This window comes from Mchenga conophoros, linkage group LG10 (assembly GCF_057382185.1).
Source record: "Mchenga conophoros isolate Kocher_MC1m ecotype Shallow Benthic linkage group LG10, M_conophoros_male_GT1.1, whole genome shotgun sequence".
NCBI lineage: Eukaryota > Metazoa > Chordata > Actinopteri > Cichliformes > Cichlidae > Mchenga > Mchenga conophoros.
The window spans coordinates 11,890,259-11,913,483 of record NC_140535.1 but is presented as its reverse complement, the minus strand read 5'-3'; the positions used below and the strand labels follow the sequence as shown (position 1 = coordinate 11,913,483).

Genomic DNA, 23,225 nt, shown 5'->3' with positions numbered 1-23,225 from the left:
CACAGGAAACCCTAGGGTGCACTCATTTGGACTAATGTATTAGGAATCACTGTGTTGTGGCCTGCATATTTAGCAACTTTGCCATCAACATGAAAAATGGTTAGTCATATTTCCCTTCCACATCACGCTCGCCTTCTCGCTCCTTTTTCCTTCAATGTCGTTTTCTCCTTTTCTCTGTGATGTCGACCCCTCTTCTTTTGAGCTGCTGTGTTTTTTTTTGTCATCAGAGAGACAAATGAGAAACAAGAAAGAAAGAGAGCCTCGGGGCTCGTGTCCTCACATCATCGCCACCCCCTTTATCTCTCCCCGCACTCCTTCTCCTTCTCTATCCTCCATCTTTCCGTCTTCCTGAGTGACAGCTGGCAGCCAGTAGGGTACAGTGGGCATGCCAAACCAAGTGCAGATATTTGCCAAGTGACTTGAGAAAATACACATTTGAACGTGACTGACTCATGCATGCTGTGGATCCTCCTTTTGCTGCTCTTTTATTTCTTTTCGGATAGCTCAAACAGCGTGTGCGGCGCGCATTACACTCCTCGGCTGCCCACGGATCTTTGTGGTCATTAAAACATGTACGTCCGCAGAAGGCTTGTAAATGAATCCGTTGGGACGGTCTTGAAGCAGAGGCCGCGAAGGCAGCTGCCATAAAATTGAGCTTTGAAAGCGCAGCATGTGGACAAGAAATGATTAAAAAAAAACAGTTGCACGTGTATTGATTTTAAAATTTTGAATTTTGTTGGAAACACATTCATTCGTGATGGAGGAAGACTACTCGCTTAGAATTTGACTCAAATTAAAGAGTAATTGACCTCTAATGCTGTGACTCCTGCACATTTACAGAGCTTCACACTCCAAACAGCACAGCTTCAGCTTAGCCGAGTCTTATATCTTATCACTCAGCATGCCATATGTGACATGCTGAGTTGTAAGTGGTGTTGAAAAACACGAGGAGCTGCCATGAAAAAGGAGGATTATTCTTTAATAATTTTCACAGAATTCCCTAACGGCAGGCTGCTTTCTTTTCATTCCTTTGCCCTAAATGGGAATTGACATTTGGGTCAGGTTCTCTGGGTGATGAAGAGCGAACAGAGGTTCTGAAAATCCAAGATTAGTGTTGCATGGAGGCCTCATTGATGAATTTTACAGCAGTTTATGGAGGTGCACAGGTCAGTGATTGCAAACAGGGAATTACAGGAAAAAAACGATTGCCTACACAGAGAGTACAAGAAAATCAAAGCATACAAGAGAAAGGGAAACACACACGCGGACACTCACACACACACACACACACACACACACACATCACATGCCCACGGCGAATATCAATCTGTAATCTGGGATTATTCTAGTACAGAAGGAGGGCATTTCCAGCACTTTATACTATGTGGGAATACACAAAATGCACAAAAAAGACAAAAAAAAGACAAAACACAAATCTGAACCTTGAGGGATAAAGCAAGACAGACGGTAATGAAAAATCAGTGATACAGAGATTTGTTGTTTTGCTTTGATGGGCGAGACAGACAGATAGAGGGAGAGGGAGAATCCAATTCTGAGCCCCCGAAACAACAGCAACAATAATCCGCTGGAGGCAAGAGACACTTCACAGACGTTTCAGTATACATCTGATTTCTGCACGAACGTTCTATTGGTGCCATTAGCACGAGTTCAACATCCAGCATCATAACACTGATTGCTCCAATAACAGTTGGGACATTTGTATAATTATCCAAACAGACAGGAAGCCTTTACACTACATGGCATTATGTGGCTTTGCAGCGCAGTGAAAGCTGGTGGAAAAGAGGCTGCTTTATGACATATAAAAGAGAGGCTGGTGGCGAATGGTGGAGCAGAACTGGGAGAGACTGCTGCTCTTTATGGTGGAGACATCTTGGTAATTAATCAGCATCAATTTTGATAATGGAGAAAGAGCGTAGATCTAATAAAAAAAAAATACACACAGGAACATTTTCTTCCCATTTTGTAAATAACTAAAATGAAAAACTTTGGGGTTTAGCTCAATGGGCAGCCAAAACAAGACTAATTAATCTCATCTAACAGAGAAGAATACATGTTTGCGAGTTCCAGCCTTGATCCTTATTCTCTTCACTTAAATTATATGTTTGAGATCCCTTCCCAGACGCCTTAACGCCCACTCACATCCTGGGCCATCTGATCTCAGGAATTCGCATGGTAAGGTGGGGCCAGGTTTCACAATGAACTCACCCGAAACTCTGGCTGATTGGGACCCACACCCAGTTTCACACCTTGGGTCAGGCGATTAGAGGATCATCAGGGGGTCCTTTTGTCCCTCTGTGGGGGGTTACTCCCACTAGGTTTATATCTGGGACTCTCCACCATTTGACCTTAGAACTGAGGAAGCTTCTCGGATGAGAGGTGAAACGTCTTCAAGTAACTTAAAGAAGTCCAGACGCTTTTCTTTGCAAGCTCCTTTGACTACGATGACCTGGATAACTGAGAACCTTCACAGATAAATTATATGTAGTTTTTTTGGTCAGTTGTGGTGTGCACTAAAAGCAGAGAGGCTATACTGGTGTAGCATGGTGGCCTGCTAATGCTGCTCCACACTCAAATCATTTAAGTCACACTTGGGTTTCAGTGGTCATTGGGATTCCTTTTTACAAGCCCACTGATCAATCAGTCTCGTAATTCAATCTCCCCCCGGTCAATCGTGTTTATATGAATAATTCACAAACCATCACAGAAAGCTCAGTGAACTGGCTCACAAGTAGGACGCTGCCCTTTAATAGCGGGGAGACGTGAATGCAATAAGTCCAAAGGAAAACCAGATAACATGAAAATGCCCGTCTAGCTGGGTGCTGCTGTGGGTTTGAACTTTCACCTCTGTGAATTTTATGGATGAAAAGCTGTTTCCTCTCAGCTTTCTAAACTTTCAAGCGTAAATGCTCACAGAGCCCGAGTGTTGCCCACACTCCGCCGCTGTATCTCTGCTGTGGAGTTTCAAAATAAAGGCAACCTTTTGATTACAGTCTGTGAAATCGAACTATTAAAGTTCTCAAATTGTTCCTGAGTTTTTACCTGTAAAAATCGTTATCAAATCTTTTTTATTTATATATTGATAGTTGTTTGTATTTGTTTTTTTCTTCTTCACCATTTTTGATTCATTGATGTGCAAAATTATAACAGATTCTGTGCACCGCGACATGGACACGTTTGAGATTTGAGTCGCTCATGCAACTCTAAAGTGACGCTCACGATTTAGATGAATCATCTGCATTCTCGAGTTCCTATAAATATTAAATATAACCTCTTAAAAAGTGCTCGTTGTCATTTTTAGTATTCAGTTTTAGTGTATGGAGAAATTAAGCCAGATTTTCAGGGGCTTTGTGTTAAACACACAAAATTAGGGCAGGAAGATAATTAAAAGAGGAGGAGGATTAGTTGGATAAAATTATATTTAAATATAGAATAATAAGCCTCTGTAATGGTGCTGTAACTTGATTGTACAACAGTAGTACGAGTTGGCGCAGTGCATTTAGCGGTTTAATATATCACATTGCATGTAATTACTGGGACTGGTGTATTATAAAAGTCAGAGTTTCACAATTTCATCTCTTTAACATGACAAATGACAAATGCATTACATCACTGGGCTGTATTACGTATATTTTTTACATGATAAACTACCACATTTGCAAGTGCAAATTTATGCCAATAGCTTTGTTTCCCCCCAGTTTCCTGTTTCAGATTAATGCCTCTCATTTAGCTCTTGCATGCAGCCAGCCTATGCCAGTCACATGCAGCATCCGTCTGTTCTATACTTTGCGGCACAAATGCAGAATCAGAGCCTGTTGCACCGCCCACACTAGGTCAGATTACAGCGACACATCAGTCGCTCGCGGTGTGGACGCACTGTCAGAGTGCAATAACTGCCAGCCCACACAGACGGTGCCCAGATGGACAGGTTTACTGTTTCTGATTTCCTTCCCTCCTCCTGCCACTGAACAGTCCTCTCCCTCTGCTTCAGGCTTTGTGCTTTGTGAAATGAAGTGCGATGATCAATTGCGCTGAAAATTTCTCAGAAGGTTTAAAATGGAGTTCCGTGGCCCCGGCCTGCCTGCTGAATTTTTTAACTTGTGCACTGTGCACAAAGACAAATGACTACCCTTTATGGAACTGCCTTAAGCAGTCTGATTATTATACTGTAGGAGTTTAATATTAAAGAGGAGAGTTGTTAAATATACAAAAACATAACATTTTGTGATTTATGATCTTTGTGGTAAATTTGATCATATCTTTTTTATGAAACTATCTGGTTTCTCTGGGGGGTTTTTTAAACTAATAAAACAGAAGTCCTATGCATGTATTTTAACAGCGTCACAGTTGGTCATGTGGCCATGGATTTCTTCCAGTACACACACTTTCTGAGAATAAAGGAATTGGATTGGAGATTAAAAAATACCAGGAAAACATAAACTTTCTTGACATTTAGGTTATTGGTTTTGTGACTGCAGAGAAGGTTTATGGCAGGGAGCTTTCTCAGAGGCCAAAAGAAGACAAAGAAAGCTAATCTCACTTAGAAGGGTAAAATCAGCTTTAAACCTAATGAAGTATTATACTGGGGTCAATGAGGTAGAGGCACTGCAGTGAGCACACACAGCGTGCATGCATGTGTGTATGCACAGTTTGTGTGAGTGCGCTTTGTTATATGAGTGGGGGTTTGTTTGTCAGGGGGTTGCAGTGATAATGTTGGCATCATCAAGACGTGAAGTCTTTCAAGGGAGATTGAGCAACGTTAGGGTGTAAGGGCAAGAGAGAGTAACGTCTACTTCCAGGACTTTCCACACAGTAGAACTAACAGCAGCTCTGGGAGGCTGTATTTATGCACTTGGAGCTAACAAAGCTGGACTTTTAATCAAAGTTATTACAATTTCTCCTCAGGGAAACAGGAATACATGTATGCGAAAAAAAATTGTTAGGGGGTTCATTTTGCTCACTTTTGCTTGAGTTGTGACAATAAACGCTTTGCACTTTACCCCGCCACGTTCTCGTCCTTTCACGTGGTGTGCTTATCTTTACTGCTCAAATGTTGTGGACCGCTCTGCCAGTTTTTGTATTATTGCAAACCACACAAACAGAATTTGGGTAAACGTTGTGCGATCGTGTGTGAAAATGAACATTTAATCTTTTTCCACCCCCCAATCTGGCCCTCTGCTGACATTTTAAATACTTATGCAATGCAAGTAACATAAATTATATGATGACAGTATATGAAAACTGCAATGATATTTATACTATATATATAGTGAGCAACATACAAATGTAGACTAATCTTATATAGTAATGTGTTCATGTGTTTTTTACCTCAAGAGTTAGTGGAGACCAAAAAGGAGGTAGGGTACATATTGGGCTTTAAATAGGATCCTAGATAAATAATTGAGTTGAACTGCAACTTGCATGTTTTTGCTATATCAGCTTTCAGGTGATAATATATTATGTTGGGTTTACAGCGTGTTTGTGCCTGAAGTGAAGAGAAAGAGGCCCGAGTGCAGTTTTTAGCTCGTCAGGTTGAAGGACACATGGGCTCATGCCACAGCAAAGGCATCCACTGATTGTCCGTCCTTCTACAATTCAAAAGGATTGCTACAGGATTGGTCCGAGTTTAATCAAACTTCATCAATGATTACCTAATGGGTCCTAACCCAAACTGTTCTCAAGGCTTTACAGGCACTTTTCCATTTTCTCTGCGCAGCCTTCATGCTCATTACTTCCACTTTCTCCAATTCCTCCTCCTCATGTACTGAACAGTATTCAATTTAGATCATTTAGAAAAGCTAACACAAGATTCTCAATGCGTAAGACCAACCTGCACAAAAACATAAAGAACTTCCAAATGATGTGATACCTTGAAATACCTTGTAACCTATTAGATCAATCAGGATTTTAATTTTCATGATAATGGAGGGAGTGGCTCCTACATTAGAAAGGTGTGCCATAATCACCATTATGGTAACATCAGTAATACTGTTGAAGTGTTTATTCTCTTTAATGCTTTTTTGGGGCCATTGTTACCACTGACCATGTAGTCATAATCCTCCTGAACTCAAACAAGATTCATTTGTCCTGGATATGACTGTTTTTAAGTCTCATTAGCCTGTGCAACACAGCCGACCAATGACAAGAGAGATCATCACTTTTTCTGTACTTCACATATTACCATAACCTGAGAACAATGAGCAAACTGTAATTTTCATAACAAAAACCAGGTTAATACAAACCACTTCATAGAAAATGAACATCAACATAGTGAATTCATTGAACTATAGTCTGATTTTCAATTACTTCTATTAACAGTCAGAGTTGCAGACTTGTTTGGAGAGTTCAGGTTATGCAGAACATCAGTATAAAACATTAAGCATGAATTAGATGGGTGTGTTTTCTATTTGGTATACTGTACCTGTTCTTAGACTGATGGCTTAAATTTCAGCCTGCTGTAATCTATAGTTTAACAGTACAGTCATATTTGAATTGTTCACATTAAATTTATTTGCTTTAAGCAAAAGAAAAGTGAATGTTTTATAACTATTACTGTAAACGAGCACGATTAGCAGTTCAGTAATTTAAAAACGTATTGCTCAAGTAAGATGTCTTGATGAGGACGTGTGTAATTAGTTCTGTAAAATGTGGTCAGTGTAATGTCCAGATACAAGTCAAGGTTGAGCTGCTCTATGGGCCCAAGTCAAGGGCGTGTGGTTTGAGAGATGACAGCTATATTTTCCCCACCAGGACAATAAATGTCATCAGTCCTAAAAATATGGCAGCAGCAGTGCTGTGGTCAAAGGTCAAAATGGACAGAGTTCAAAAATAGAGTTTTTCCCGAAATTTAATGATAGCCATGGATGCCAGCAGGTTCACTGACAGAGATAAAAACCTGGTTGACCTCCCAAAAGCCACATGGAGAAATATGAAATTTTGTGGCTTCAGTCACCGCCACAGCTGCTGCTGATGTCATTCAAATCTGAATTCATTGAGTTTCAATACACTGCAGATTATGCCATCAGAGTTTCGGTCTCCCCTCAGTCAAAGATTGTCCCAGGTAACTAGTAGATGTAAGTTCAGTCAGTTAGTTAGTCAGCTATTGCATGTTTATCGTATTCATTTAATCTTAGAAAATGTATTCTTTGGTGCTGGACTTTGAGTCTTTGACTGAGAGAGAATGCGTGAAGAGAAATTGTTAAACTCAATAAAAATTTGTAATCGCTAAATATAATATAAGAGGTTATTTTAAAAAATAAATATGAAAGTGCACACATGTAGCAAGACAGCTGCTAATGACAACAACTAAAGCAGCCTTGATTGTAAATTAGGGGGAAAATACCAGTTCTGACAGTAACACTGTTTCTGTGTCAGGAGTGAATAAATAATGTTGTGAATAATTATGTAAACAACTGTCCTCTTTATACAGGTTTCCACACTCCATCCACCTTCTTATATGCCTGTTTGGGGTGCAGTAAAGAAACAAAACACAGTAAATGAAGTTAAAGATGATTTAGTCTCATGAGCCGGCGAGACGATTTCCTATCTAACGCTAGAATGAGCAGTCATGCTAACAGGAGGCTCCTTACATGTTTCAAATAATAAGCCATGTTTGAGGCTGACAAATACTAATTGAGTGTTTGCCTGTTTGTCTCTCAAAATGATCCCACACTTTGATTTTCCTGCCTGGCATACATTATTATTACACTGCCAGGACCAGCTGTGTGAATAATAATATCTTCCTGTGACTCACTGACCGAGGAAAACATTTCTAAGATGTTTCTGATCAACCGATGCCTAGATGACTGTGACAGTTAAGCAAACAATTATAAAAACGTCCAATATAATAAATGGGTATTTCGAATTTTACAAAATAGTTTAGTTTTTTTTGGCTCCTAACAATCTGGGTATCTGGGACCATGTGAGGATACAATAGAGGCTTTTTTCCCAGAGGAGGAAACTATGCCTTCTGCCTCTCACCATGTACTGCCAAGTCCTTCTGTATCATTTTATGCTTGATAATCTTTTCCTATTACCTCATGAACAGACAGTATGGCGGCCCATGGGATATGTCAACATGCAGAGCCATTAAAATATTAGACCTCGTTTATTATTAACTCTGTAGCGTACACAACTGGCAGCAACCTTTTAATATTCATACAGCTTGACTGTTCCCTAATGATGCTAAGAGGACCGAGCGGGATCAGATTAATGCAGGCACACACACACATGCATGCACACATGCAGGCGGACTATGACAATCGGGTACATAATTGGACATATAGCTTTTAATAATCAGTTCACTTATCTAGGTGTAACTAATGGAAATGCACACATGAAGGATCTTTAGAGCTGAAGATGTTCGGTGCAGCACTGTGGTCAGATTGACGTGGCCCGTTAGATTAGATCAGCTTGAGCTATTTCTGTCTTTTTTTGGGTCCAAACTTGCTGCAGGGAGGAGAGGTTGGAACACTGTCCGCTCGGCTGAGTGGTCGAGTGAAGGCGACCCGTCACGCACACAGAAAAGACTTTTTAGAACAAACATTTTTTTTAGTTGGGGGGAGTTAAAGCTTTCAGTGAACTGCACCTCATCTGAGCTGCAGGCCTCCAAACAGAGAGAATAAGCTGGTATATTGGTCAATGCTACAAGGACCGAGAAACGTTAATAATGCAGTTTGGACAGCGATATCGCGATCTCTTGCTTTCTCGGGGAGTTGTAAATTTGTCGTTAAAAAGCAAGAACAACAAAACCAGAATTATCCAGACGTGAGTCGTCTGCAAGATTGGTCTATGTTTTCTGGATGCCCTTTGTCCCTCTCTATTCTTATCCTGCCTAATTTCCTCTCTGTCTCACACGTTCTTTTTTTTGTCCCCCAGCATGTTGACCTTGTCCCCTATTCCACCTTATTCGATCGGGAGATACTCCACAAAGTAGTGTGTGTGACTGTGTGTGTGAGTGTCTGTGTGAGAGGAGGGCCAAAGAAGAAACACAGTGGTGAGAGAGAGAGCAGTGAAGAGAGAAGGAGGAAGAGAGAGAGCAGTGAGGTGTCCAGCACTTAAATTGCCTGTTTATTTCCAGTCATTGCATCAATTACACTGATACAGCTTAAAAAACGGGCCCCTGTGTTTGTGTGTATGTGGGAGATGGGGGATGGAATAGAAAAACAATTAGGAATGATAGATATGGAGATTTTTTTATGCTGTAGTATGCAGTTTTATGCTTTGTGCGAGTCACAGAAACACACAAGGGGACAGAGAAAAGAATTTATGTTTTGTTACCAGGCAGTAAAGGAGTGGAAACTACATTTCACTTGTGATCTTTTTGACATCTAATTGCATGCGCGTGAAGAGGGCTGCCTGGGTGTGTCTGCATGTGTGTGTTATGTGGGGTCAGCCTGTGGCTGCCCTGAGATCGGATGCGTGATCGTCTGCTCTCTGGAGAAGAGGGGCGTGCCTGTGACAGGCTGCAGTGATTAGTGGAGCTCAGCGGGCAGAATATGTCAGACTCAGCCGACTCCATGAACCATTTCGGCCTGCAACTCTGCAATTTGTCTCCCACTTTGCATCATATAACAGCCTCAATGTGGCTGCTGCATGCGCGTTTGAAACGCTCCCGAATGTCTCGCCTTGCATTTCTTTTTGGGCCTCCTGTGGCGAGGTCGATTTGAAGCACTGATTGGTGAGATGCTACCAAATTACGTTTGCACGATAAGGCTTTTTTTCACAGGAAGGAAACATAATGATTTGAATATGGTAAATTGACCATGATTTGAATACACTACAATTACAGCTTACTTTAGCTAATATGAGAGTAAATATTGTTTGAAGTCAACGCTTGTTAAGGAAAAAAAAACTTCTCAGGTTTGGCTCCTCCAGCAAAGATATTATGAAGAACAAAAATGAATTCAATTAGTGAAACTGAGCAAAATTACAAACTACACTTTAACTGTTTATGCCTTTGACTAAAGTACTTACAGCACCCACTTGTTCTGTCTTAGGCCAAAGATCACTCAGACAGACACGTGCGGTTATACAAGATTCGCACTCTGAAAGCAACCCACATTAACTCTTATATTTCTTATGCTTTGGTTTTCCTCTCAATCTAATTTTCATACGTGAACATGATTTACTGCATTTGAACTTGTTGACTGCTGCAGCACATTATTGTGTAAATATCCCTGAAATGTTGCCTCAGTCTGTTTAGCTGCTGGTTTGTCCCTCTCTGTAAGTTACTATTTAAATATTACATATTGGAAAGTAATTTGATTCATTAGTAGCTCACTGGAAAACTTCTCAACACTTTTCTTTATTGCTCACATCAGATCTGTTAGCTGTCTTTAAAAATCTCAAGCCCTGCAGCCCTTGTACTTGTAGAGCTCTCGTGGCTCTCTTCCACAGCATGTCCTCCATCCTGTCTTCCTTCTCTCACCACAACCGGTCGCAGCAGATGGCCCCGCCCCTCCCTGAGCCTGGTTTTGCCGGAGGTGTCTTCCTGTTAAAAGGGAGTTTTTCCTTTCCACTGTCACCAAAGCGCTTACTCATAGGAGGTCATTAGATTGTTGAGTTTTTTCAATATAAAGCGCTTTGAGGCGACTGTTGTTGTGATTTGGCGCTATATAAATAAAATTGAATTGAATTGAATTTTAGAGTAGTGTACAGTGTGGTTTATGAAGCTTACATGTGTTGCTACTGGACATTAACGTTGCAAAACAATGCTTATTTACAGATCCAGTAGTTAATGAGCAACATTAGCATTCATCTGCTGTGATGTTTTTATCTAAAAACTGAAAGTTCATTATTGCCTTTTTTTAAAATCATCATTATTTTTTAAACTCTATTTATAGTCTCTAACAACTCTTGAGGGAGTTGGTAGTTTGCAGCAATTACGACAGCATGTTTACCTGGCAATACTTAACTTCTGTTTGATGTTTAGCAGACAGTGTTTTTAGAGCTTTTTCTCAAGAAATACCTGATGCACCCACCAGCTGTTTAAACCTTTTTATTTGTGAGGGGCAGCCAGTCACAAGAGAGCTGCCTTTAATGGGATAGAGTACCTAAAACTACTTGTTTCAGATTGAGAGACTGCACCAATGCCCAGAATAGGATAAATAAGGACTATTTGAACTGCAAATCATGCAAAGCTACCCTACTAGAGTCCAAGAATAAAAACAGCAGGGAATGAGCTTAACAGGTCCTCTTTAAAGCTCTCTGAATCCAAGGGGATCTGCAGACTTGAGGTGCCAATTTTCTGCAGGTTCCTCACCCAGCCTATTTCTGTCACATTGTTTTCAGATTTTCATTTGAGAAGAATCAACAACTGCGCAATTATGCGCTAATGAAAATAATTATTACACTCACCACTGCTGAAGGAGCTATCAGATTTCCCGCATAGGAAATGTCAAAGTAAATCCATGTATTAGGAGGAACTACTTTTAATCAGCCTCTGAACAGCCAATCATACCGGCCTGGCTCATTACTGTCAAAAGCAGAGAGCATGAAAAACATGGATGGCAGATTTAGTGGCCTGCCCTCATCTCTCTGGGATGCATACACAGTTTTTATGGGAAGGGAAACAATTCATCACAGGGCAGTTCATCAGTGGATAACTTTTAATTAATGTTCAAACGCGCGGACCTTTAAAACGCCACCCTCAGCTCACTCCTCTCGAGTTGTCTGCTCTGTTTGTTTCCTTCCCCTTAAATCTACACCTGTTCTTCTTCTTTTTCCCTCCTTGCCCTCAAAGTGTGATTGGTCTATTTACTCATCCGCTTTCACTCCAACACTGCCCCACTCTATTTTCACAGCTTCTCTTTTCCTCTCCACTCTATATTCCCTCCATGTTTACATTAGTTTCACTGGCAAGTCCTCGCAGCTCGCTCCCTGCCAATGTTTGTGTTTTGGTGAATGCTGCCCCCTATTTCCAGCATTTTATCATCTTAATTTCCCTTCAAACCAGCTCATTTATTTCCTTATATCCGTTTTTCTCTTTTTTTTTTCTTTTTGTCCTTGTCCACCCCCACTCTTCTGCCCTGAATTAGCAGCATCAAGGCTGAGAATTAAAAGAAATGGCCGATCAGAGAGTGCAGTGGAAGAGGAAGCTATTGGAAAGGCTCAAAATGGAACCCACACAAGCAAATTGGAGAGTCGTAGCGGGCCTTGATGTAGAAAAGTCCACATAATAAGGGGGAAGAAAAAGAAACAAACAGTCCGACAGATTGATTCTGAATGAAATTAAAGAGGACGAGGGGGAGAATGAGATCGAGTAAATTGAGCATTACATACTGCATTACAGTGTCTCTTAATTAACCGTGTAAAAGCTTTCTTATTAGGACTGATGCACTCCTCAGTTAACGAGGAAAGAGAGAATGCTCTTTTAGTTGTCATTGAGAGCCTGCAGGGAAGAAGTGAAACAATGCCACACCAAATGAGCGAAAAACAACTTCAAGATAATGATAAAGAAATCTTGCTGTAGTATGTTTTGTCTCAATTATCTGTCATCTTCGTCATCCCGGTCCACGCTGCTCTCCACCCCCTTCCCCGTCAGTGAATACACATTATGTGCAGCCGCGTTAAAAGTCTGATCACATCGCAGGGTATCTGTGTGAGAGCGAAGTGTGTATGTGTGTGAGTGTGTCAAATCACTTCAGCTTCAGGTTCTGCACCTTTGCTGTCTATCACCACCGAACCACTGCGAGGCAGAAGCAATTTCAAACAAATACACGCGCTCATTTGAATCATTTATTTTTATCCCTGTGACAGGATGGACGCACTATAGCAACAGAGATAAAAAACAAACCCTAACTTCAACACAGGCACTGATTTGTAAGCAAATCTAGTGATAATAAGACTAGACGTCGGCTTCCAGAGCATGAAATGAGATTGCAACGTTTAATAATTTGTTCAATGTAGTTATTTGCTTTCTTTCTCTTGATGACAGTTGTAATAATCTCACATCTGTGTTTTAAAAAGAAAAAAATGAAGCTTTAATTTCTTTTTGAATTATGCTCTTAAATGAATATTTGAGCATGATGTGTGTTTCTTATCTTTTATAAGACAAGTCTAGAGAAACACCGTATGTTAACGCTTCACACATCAGAGCTGGACTAGCAGCCCGCTACAGTGTACGACGTGAATTATTGTGTTCTTTTTAGTAATGTTACATTTTAGTTTACGAAAGCATGTTTTGAAGCTTAAGTTGTAGCGCACTGCCTCTCACCATGCTATGCTTTTGGAGCCAGAAATGATCATACTTTGATTAGAGAGAGGAGAGCTCAATTATCAGCTAATGCCTACAAGCTACACCTAAAGACTTGGTGCAAGAAAACACGAGAACTTTGCTCATCAAAACTAGAGTTTAGGCTTCCTTGATGGTGTCTCAGTATATTTAACTTTTTTAGTGCTCAAAATTACACCAAAACCACAAACACAGTCGAGGTGTCGTGTTCTTTGACTTGACTTAGCCTAGCCTAGCCTAGCTGAGCAGATACTTTCTGGGCCGCATCCATGTGTCAGTTAGTGTGGCCCCACCCAGTCACGATAACCTTTAATAAAAATCTAAGAGAATATGAGAATGTATGATGTTTATTAAGCTACAGCTGGTAAAAAGTTAACTTAGCATAAAGCACAGAAATAGAACAATTTCTAACCTCGCTAGGCTAACGAAGCCTGTGCGCATAAACTTAAAACTGTCCTTCAAACGTTTTATATTATATTATTATATATTATTGGCTAGCTTAACAATGGAAATCAGTGAGCTTTAGAAGTTCTGGTAGAACGACGTTGTTACCTTTGGAAAGAACCGTGAATCTTTCTTCATGTTGCTTCTATTCAATATGTTGATGGTCACATGTAGCACTAAGTCATAAGGGGTTTTGAGCTACAGTACGATTTAGAAACCAAGCAAAAAATAGTTTCCTAAAATGTTGGAATATTGCTTTATTTAATTTCATTAGCATAATTTGTTTGGATTAAATCAAATAGAACAAACTACAATGGAATCAGTAGAAAAGTTAAACTATACATTTTAATCATGTTTTATGTTCACTGTTTGATTCCTCTGGCTCCTTATTTGAGAATGGTCCAAAAGTAGTTCTTTGAGATAAGTAGAGGTGAGCAATATAAAATAAATAGGAAGACCCAAGGACTGCAATTCCAAACGGTGCAACCTGCAAACAGTATATTACAGATTTTTATTACAGTAATGAAAAACAAGCCCAAGTATATGTTGGATTTTACTTTGACATCTATGGTGCAGTTCTTTTCAGATTGCTCAGCCAGATCGAAGCTGCAGCAGTCCAGATGGGAGACAAAGAGTGTTTGTACAAGCAATTGGGCCTGAGTCAGCAAATTTTACACTGGGCAAATCTGCAATAGCAGCTGTAGCAGTTGGTTGTCTAAGATCAAACTGAACATTGGTCTGGGATGGAGCAACTGCACCGGTGTCATCGTGATTGACGGCTCTTGTTAAGAGCAGGATTTCTGAGGGGGGAACAGCAGCTCAGGCTTGCTCAAGGTCAATCGGGAGGTGTCTGGCAGGAATCCAATTGGATATTTCAGCTTGAAAATTGGAGATATGCAACCCAACCTGTGTGTCAGAGCTGGGACTCAAAAGGTCAGTTAAGTGTCATACCAATGATAGGAGGAATGACAAGATGTGGTGACAGTGCCAAGAGGTTTAGTGCAGGAGGATGGTTTATCTGTGTCAGGCCTCCTTGGAGAGCAGGATGCACACTCTTATGGGATACCTGTAACAGTGTTTGCTAAAAGCTTAGGAAAAAATGGATATAAACCTGGCCTTCCCCGTTTTGAACAATAAATCTTGCTTTCCGTAAATTTGATAAAAGCTTTAAAGACTCGACTAAGACCTGTCTCAATTTTCCTTTTCTTAAAAAAAAAAAGACTTCTAAATTGAACAAATTAACTTTATTGTCTGTGCTGCTGCACAATTTCTGCTGGAGTCGTGTCTCCCAGCAATAAATCACAACAGTTATTATGATTAAACGATTGCTGTCCTCATGAGTTCATTTGTAGCTGTCAAATGTTGGTTACGTTCTGTGATGTAAGCTGAACAAGCCTCTGCGTGTCCGTTTGATTTGACTCTGTAGGCACCGGTGCCACCTGGCATGGAAGGTTGTTAGTTTTCAGCCAAACCATATAATAATGATATACTGGAATTAAGTCATCCTTGTGTCCTTGTCTTGTCTCGTGTGTATTACTTTCCCTGGAACACTCTCTCACAGTCTGTTCTCTAAACCTAAAACAGAATTATGGATTTGATCAACTGGTCTCTGAATGCTATTGACCCCTTTTCTCAACGAGAGAGCCCGAGTGCCCTGGAGGGACTTTCCCTGCCAGATACATGATGGACGGGTGGCAGAAATGGAGGGTCTTGTGCCTGGCGGAACTGTCGATCGAGGACGCTGCAGACATCTACCTATTCGGAACAATGATAACAGGGTTCCTGCTGATCGGAGCTGGCTTGGCCCTGGCTTATCGGAGAATTAAGAAAGCGGAACCGACTGTTCAAACCCCCCCAAGGCTGCCCGCTGGGATTGAAACGATGGGACGAGGCGTGACTTCTCAGAATGGGCTCACTGAGTGCAGCATGGTTAAGACCTTGGATGAGCTTACAGCTGCCGTGAATACTCAGAATAACACCTCCGAGCATATATTGGGTTACATCAAGGAGAGGTCTGCTCAGAATAACACCTCTGAGCGAAAGTTGGATTACATTGTGGAACAGCTCACTGCAGTTGTGAGTTCTCAGAATCGGCTCTCTGAGCACAAGAATGACAACACCACGGAGTGCAAGTTTGATAACATCATGGAGAAGCTCGCGGTTCTCCAACGGGAGATTGAGAGACCAGTGTCGGAGTGTTAAAGAACAGCTTTGAAATTCTCATGAGCTGCTTGCATAAAAGAAAAATCAACAACATCAACAACATCAACATCATAATGCGGATATCCCCTCGGCGCCAGCTGTGGGCTCAAGGCTGGAGCCGAACAAAAACTCCCTGATAACGACTATGTGTTGACTGTTCTTCCCACTCTATGGAAGGCCACCTGGGTGGGCTGGTAGACTGTTTACTTAGCCTGATAGGGTGAAGGACACTGTCTCAGCTGAACTATGGACACGCACACACATACATTTACACTGATAAGCACTCACACATCCCCCTTCCCCTCCCTTCCAATGCCTTCGATGCTTGTTGCCTCCTGGGAACACGAGGCGGGTCTGGGCCCGTGCTGGAGAGTCGGCGCAGTGGCAGGATGGCTGCTGTGTTGCCTGGGATTACTCCTCATCCCCTACCCAACCGTGTTGCTGGTCACATGCTCTATAATGTTGTACTGTGGACGTTTATGTGCTTTCTGTGCAGAGGAGTTTTTTTTGCTTCCTGTTCTCATGCTGTCCTCCTATAGCCCAGCCCAGAGTAGAGGTCTCTTTTTTTCTCTTGTACTTTCCCATTGTAGTGTACATTTCAGTGTTTTTTCTGTAATGCAACTGTTCTCTGACTTTTATCCCATTGTGATTATTTTTATTTTATTTTGTTTTGAATTATTTTAGTTTCCGTTAATTTCCTGAGTGGGTTTGCTAGTTTCAGTTTAGTTTTCATTGCTTGAAAATGTTTAGTTTTTGTTTAGTTTTTATTAGTTTCAGTGTTAGTTTAAGACTTTATAATTGCTATTGTATGAAGGGCATGTGTCAGAGGCAAGATTTAGGAAAATCAGCATGAATATTACAATATAAACACAACTCTTTGAAAGAGGTTGACTCACAGTTTTGTAGACATCCAAAGCCTCAATAAACACATCTCATCAGCCAGTTTGTGATAACAAATTTCACCAAATTAACAAATACCAAAAATAATTCCTCTATATGTTTTTCTCACAAAATCATTTCAGTTAGTTTAAATTTTCTAAAAAGTTCTAATTTTGATTTTTTTTTATTAACTAAAGTGTTGTTGTTGTTGTTTTTTATATCTAGCTTAATTTTTTTAGTTTAGTTTTAGTTAACTATGTTAACCTTGGTTATTGACAGGTAAAATATTTTATTATGGTTGACCTGCTCTTGTTCTAATGTGCAAAATAATTAACATAATAGAAACTGCATAATTGGACAAATTAGCTGGGATACCGTTGTAGTGTCGATGCAGCACAGTTGTAACAGCTGTTGTTATTTCTTCATGTGTTTTTCCTCATCTATTTTCCCTCTTCTTTACCAGCCAGAGAAAGACTGCTAACAGACTTAGAAGAATGCCCAGCTTTTAGTTTTTTGGCAAAAAGTGGGCAAAAAGTAGTTAGACAAACTAAAAATATTAGATTCATATTTTCACTTATCTTTAGAAAGATGGCAAAGATTTTAGTCCCTCTTTTGTTAACAGCACGAGCATGTCTGTGCTTAATGATACAAAAGATTAGGGTCTAATGATGATGCCACTTGTACAATTCTACCAGACACAACAAAACTGAGAATGTATAAGAAATGAAAGAGCATGTGGCATTGCAGTGTGGCCAAATTTAGCCTGGCATCAGTATCAGTTGGGGTTGTAGCAGTGACTGTGACACACAGCTCACAGAACCAATTAAGACACTTGGAAGCTAAAACTCCCACTAGCTTTAATTATTGTCGAAATCAGTCTCTCATAAGTCACAACTTACTGAAATTCTAACACAAAGAGAAGAAACACATTTTCAGATCGTGTCACTCGGTTGACCGTTACAAATGAGCATGAATCTGCTTCAAAATCACAGAAATCGATCTTTCACATAACTCCGAAACACTTTAAGATTTTTATTCTCCAGTTTTGATCAAAGTTAGAACCCTCTGACTTACATAACAGTCATTTGCCGACTTGTAAACCCAATTACAAGCAGCAGCTTCTAAATTCTACCACAAATCCCAACGCTTGGTTGATATTTATTGAAAAGTATCCATAAGACATCTGAAGCATTTCCTGGATAACAAATTCCTACTCTGTAGAGACATTTCTTTGTTTTATAAAATAGACACAGTTTGTTTGCTCTTGGCAGAGAAAGTGGGGCTCACTTTCAAAAACATATGCGTGTTATTGAAGGAGTTAAAGATGACACTCCTATTACCGTTTATGTTTTAGTATTTCTCTCAGCGTGATGAAGATTAGTGATTTGTAATTATTAATTATCAGAATTTAGTTGGATTATTTCAGGTGCTGATTCTGAGCTAAAGCATGTGCAAAACACTGAAGTTTAAATTTCTTTGAAAACATCTGTGCTACTCTTAAGAGTTCACTGTGAAAGAGAGTAGCACAGAACTAATTTTAGTCGGCACATTTATTAAGAGGAAGAGCGAAGGAGCAGTGCTTCCCTTCTCGTTTTACAAGTCGGATCAGATTAGATTTGGTTTCACGACATGAGAAGTAAGCTGAAGTGAGATGGCGTGCTGTCTCGTGTCACAACGCAGCCGTGAGAAAGAGACGCGATCAGCATCAATGCGACGCAAAGACGGAGAGCCAACAGAGTGGAGCTTCAGAGGTGGCTGCTAGTTGGGAGCTTCAAATGCCATTTACTCCTTTACAAAAAGAAGGTGTGACAGAGCTTTAGGAGGGACAAGTAACAATTTAGTGAGGTTAGAAACAAAGATGTGGAACACGTCACACAATTCATCGAACAGTTTCTCTACAGTTTCTCATCCATCACCATACCGAGGCGATCATCCTTCCTAACTGAAAGAAGCAATCAGTTGGATGGAAAATCAAGTGAAAGGAAATGAGTCGCTTAAGATCACAGACTTTATATTTTTTATCAAATGCGATCAAAGTTGGGTAAATGAAGACCAGATAACTCACTCCGCTAACCTAGTGTAGATGAGGAAAAGTAATAACGGGATATGTAATGCAGCTCCAGTTTAATCAGAGATGTGACACTTGAATGACACTGATGGCCGAATGTGCTCCATTATGATTTTCCTCTCGCTCCCATTCTCCGCAGAGCATAGATTTGAAGTCAGAGGTGACAACTGATCCACGTCAAAGCCGAGCATAAAAACACGGCGGAAAGAGCTGTTCCTAAAAACAGTGAGAACACACTCCTACACGCCGACATCCTGCCTCAGCCTCCCAGAGTTTATGGACCACATGCCGACAGGAGCCCAAGGAGACTCAGCCTGGGGACTTTGAAGGAATCGTGTGGGGAAGAACGGTGCAAATGATACGGCTGCACCTCCTTCCCTGCCTGCCTCGCTTCAAAAAGTAAGCTTTATGGTGTGGACTTTCTTTTACCCTATCTTTAATCTAGATAATGCTTTTAGCTGGTTCTTGATGTACTCAAATGGAATTAAAGCATCGCCCTCTGTGTTTGAACTTGTCTGTCCTTCTGCTGTTTTATTTGATGATTATTTGTTATGCATGTATACCTTGCTAATGCCCTTAGAACTGCTTTAATTCTTAGATGCACAGATTCAGCGAGGTGCTGGAAACATTCCTCAGAGATTTTGGTCCACGCTAACATGACAGCATCATACAGTTGCTACAAATCTTTTGGCTGCAAATCCATGATGTGAATCTCCCATTCCACCACATCCCAAAGGTGCTTTATTTGACTGAGATCCGGTGACTGTGGAGGCCATGAGGTGTGCCTAGAAAATATCTCCCAGCATCCTGAACTGTTGATACAAGGCAGGCTAGAGCCATGTTTTCATGTTATTTATTCTAAATTCTGATCATACCATCCGAATGAATTTTGTGTTTAAAAATCCATGCAAATTGTAGCCTCAGCTTCATGTTGTCAGCTGACAGGAGTGTTACCCGGTGTGGTCTTCTGCTGCTGTAGTCCATCTTTTTCAAGACTCGATACGGTGTCTGTTCAGAGATGCTCCTTCGTTGGTTGTAAAGAGTGGTTATTTGAGTCACTGTTGCTTTTCTGCTCAGACCTCTGACCTCACGAAGTCCGTCTGGCACCAACATCTACAGATAGATAGATAGACACGTACGTAGATATATCCGTACATTACAGATGAGAAACAGGCACATTTTTCTTCTTTTATTAAACAGAACTTTTTTTATCCATGGTTAGAGGAGCTCTACCTTAAGCTAAGTGCTGTTCTAGGTTTTTTCTTTTTTCTCAGTGAAACTGAAGCTTGGCACTGAGGCTCAAACTTAATGTAATACATTTTAACCCCATCTAATGTGATTCTAACTCAATGGACCTTTGTATTGGAGCAACATTTTAAAAGCATTTGCCTACAACAGACTCACTTTTATAAATTGAACAGAATTACTTGCGACTGTCCCCGACTGTGATTTTCTTTCATCCTTTAGCACTTCCATGGAACCCCACCCCCCACTGTGGTTCAACTAAGTGTTGATATTTATTGAATTTAAAGCCACAGCAACAAACCGAGCAAGAGGAACACCTTTACTGCACTACCTCTTTCTCAAATGGTGGGAGTAATTAAATAAGACATAAATGCAGCCATTAAACAAACTAACACTTATCAACAGTTAAACAGTGAGCAATAAAGCTCGATTATCCCACTCATTTTCTCGTTTTGGGCATGAGGCCAAACAAAGCAATCAGTAAAAGTCTCTCTAAAAGCCAGCCCCCATTAGCAAAATATACTAACTTGCTACCTTTGGTCAATGCTCTGAAGTGAGCTGCCTCTCGTGAAAGTGGAACGCCAACATATAATTTTCATGGATATAGCTTCTAAATTAAGAATAACACAATACCCTTTGTGTTTCTAACTCAGTCTGACCGGATTTTGTGGGGGTGAAAACGAGGTCGCGTGGAGTCATAAAAGAGCGAAAAGTTTCGAAAAAACTGTGCAAGGCATCTTGGGATTCAAAGCAACTTTTGCTTAAGATCCGAACACTCCCACAGCTGATATTTCATGCAGCAGAAACCCACACACACACACTGAGAAGTCAAAGCAAAGTGTACACTGCACAGGATCTTTTCCGGGCCCCGGAGGCGGCCTGTATCTATTTATCCACTCTAATTTCTCATATGGTGAAGGATAAACTCAAACTGCTTCAAGTGTGACAACACAAAATTGTATTTATTAAGAGAAGCCTGCTTACTTATACTAGTTGTTTTAATCCACCACTGCAATTTAGTCTCACAAGACAATGTTAGATGCATTTAATGGCTCTGTAATAAATTTACTGCGTAGCATGGCTGCTGTAATTTTCTTTGGATGAAGTTTTATTAGGCAAAAGTGGATTGGTATTTGCCAACATATATTACTTAAAGGAAAGGCAAGCATCTGTTTTGCTTCACATCCCAGTTTGGACGATATAAAGACTAATAGGCGAACCGTGCACTAACAGAAAGCGACGTGGAGAAAAAGAAAAAGAGAGCGAGAGAAAAAAAGCAAAAGCAAAGGAATTAACTGTGCAGAAAAAGAACAAAGTCACAGAAGGGAAGATGAAAGCATTATGAAATGTAGTTGATGTAGGCAATTTAGGACAAGGGATTTAATGACGTTTGTGAATGCGGCACAGACAGCCGACATGGCAGCCAAACGTGAAAGGACAACACAACTGTAAAGGCAGGCATGATGACGAAGCAAAAGAAAAGTGGATCTCAGTCAGCCGCTTCATTGTTCCCACCAGAAAAATGCGACAGGGAGAGCAAGGACGAAAACGGCGCCTGTGTCTTCTAAGCGATACATACAGCTGTTCGGTTAAACCAGCGCAGCCTCTAATTGAGTCCTTATATTTTGAGGTCGTGCGTGTAAACAGGAGCGGCTTTATTTTTTTTAAGTATTGTATAGAGTCTGACGAATAGAATGTGAAATGTGTGGCAATGTGTAGGTGAGAATATAATGATTAAGCAAAGGAAAGGGAAATGAGTCATACAGTCAACAGGCAAGTAAGAAGATGAGATAATGGCAGCAACATGTTGGAAACTGACCTATGATCAACCCAGCCAAGGACTATAATAGATGAGTTATTCATCAGACTTTCTGACTCAGAGTTCCTATTTTGATAGATCTGAAGTAGGATGGCATTTTTATTTTGAAATGTTGAGAAGTCCAAGGACAAACTGTACTCAATGCACGAATGTTCTCAGGCTGTAAAACCATACACGCCTGGGTTTTCTCCTCTTTATTTCAACACCACAACACTAGAGTAATGTATTGTACTGAGGGCATATTGCACCTAATTTACATTTCCCAGAATCATTTCTTTGTGTTACACTACTATGACATGGCTAAATACAACATTCACGTCCACACAGGGCTGTAAAAATGCTGCTGAAAATCACCAGATTGCCAAGCATTTCTTCAGCTTTGCAACAACATAATCACAGTTCCTGCAAGATCATCATCATTTCTTCACCGACACCAGTGTAGTTACCGCTCTGGTGACCTTAGCCTCATACCAATATCACCGACGTTTGCTTGGTAGTTAAAAAAAAAAAATCAGTTTTAAACCAATCTTGAGATCATTAAAAATGTAACGATTTACGCACACTAATTAACAATTGAATGTGATCTTGATACATAGTATGCAGGATGTGAAAGACTATAAGTGAAATAGTCTCTGAATTTAGCTAGCTCATGTTAGCTAAGATCATAACGGTGTTTAAAGTCATAATTTGGACACAGTTTTAAAAATCAGTCTGCACTTAGGCTGAAGCCTAAGTGCAGACTGATTTTTCACAAGACCAGGTTGAAACCTGGTCTTGTGGAATTTCATATAAATTATTATGTTTATATTATTATTATATAAACAGAAAAAATATTCAGAATTGAAACAGAATTGAAGAATACGAAATAAAGAACGGTCATACATTTAGTTAATAAAGATAAAAATGTAAATATGTAGTTTTTGTTCTCTTTAATAATTACAGCATGACTATGCATCAGCTACAAGACAGAGTCGTGTAGACTCATGTAAAATAGTCAGTTTACACAGTATTTGTCACATTACTTTAGCAGTTTTTAGATGGCTGACTTTTATGTTTACAGGCATGTTCAGGTCTTGTTGGACCTCCACCATGGCCGCCAGGCACAACCTAACAGTCCTGTAAAGGTGTCAGGGATACAGAGAGGTTTTCAACTGATGTAATCGTTTTCTATTTCCTCTCTTATTTCTGAGGTTAATTTTCACCCGAAGGCACAATGTTGTTTTGTGGCTCAGCTGCCCGGGCCTCCCACCACAGCCCTGTATTTATATTGCAACTTATCAGGATTGAATTCAAATTTAACCAATTAAGCTAACCAA

General features: G+C 40.3%; 1 protein-coding gene across 2 annotated transcripts in view; it reads left to right on the top strand.

Moving 5' to 3' along the window:
• flrt1a (fibronectin leucine rich transmembrane protein 1a) overlaps nucleotides 1–23,225 on the top strand; it is a 43,137-nt gene that overhangs the window by 8,193 nt on the left and 11,719 nt on the right. The window contains exon 2 of one of the 2 annotated variants that reach the window (XM_085288580.1): nucleotides 18,985–19,244. The exons of the other annotated variant lie outside the window; for it this stretch is intronic. The gene's annotated coding sequence lies outside the window, so the exon portion shown is untranslated. The remainder of the gene's footprint in view (nucleotides 1–18,984; nucleotides 19,245–23,225) is intronic. 2 annotated transcript variants of the gene reach the window in all.